Below are 876 nucleotides of genomic sequence, written 5' to 3'. Positions count from 1 at the left end.
GGTTGTTATTGGTAATCAACCCCAATTGACCACTCTTATGATCGAAATCGTTGCCGTCGTTACCGCTCTATATTTTATCAAGCAGAGTGTATCTAGGTGTACATTACGCAATATATCCTTCTTGATGGCAGTAGTGTGAAAGACGGAAAAGAGAAGGCTCCATGCTTGTGTAGGTCGACCAACGTAAAAGGTCCTTCGTTCATTCGATTCAAATATCTATATAAGCCATTAGACAATACTTGAAGTCCCAATCCACACGAATTCAGCCCATCAATATATGATCCGTTTATCTTCAAGTGGCTTGAAAACAATAACCCTTTACCTTTATATATATATATATATATTTGAAAATATGTGGAAAAAAATATAAAAAGTGGAAGAGAACTGCCTTCGTTTCATGTAGTTTAATATCATTTTATAAATATATACATATTATATGGATGTCGTGAAATCCAGCCGGTTTTCGCTATTTAAATTAGCTTTTCAAGGGACATTGTACAGTAATCAGTTCTCAGAAGGGTTTCATCATTTTGGATGTTTGAAGAATAAGAAGAATGAGTCTAGAGAGTAAGGGAAGCAAGAGGTAGCAAGGGGACAACTGGCTCCTTAGTATAATTTTTTAAATGGTCAAATTTGTATATTGAGGTGTGGTCTGCACTTTTGTATGAACAGGTTTTCCTTGTTTAGGCGTTCTTGTACTGAGATTGAATCTTTGCATTGGTATAATAGGAAGATATGACAATTTGGCGTTTTATTACTTACGCATCTGTCGATATGTCCGTTCAGTGGTATCTGCCTGTATTGAGGGAAACGAATCTGTTCTTTATGCAGCGTGACTGTGCGTCTTAAAGTAGGGCTCGTTTGGCCCATATATAT

This window comes from Octopus bimaculoides, chromosome 4, assembly GCF_001194135.2.
Source record: "Octopus bimaculoides isolate UCB-OBI-ISO-001 chromosome 4, ASM119413v2, whole genome shotgun sequence".
NCBI classification, from domain to species: domain Eukaryota; kingdom Metazoa; phylum Mollusca; class Cephalopoda; order Octopoda; family Octopodidae; genus Octopus; species Octopus bimaculoides.
Note: the sequence above shows the minus strand (reverse complement) of the source record.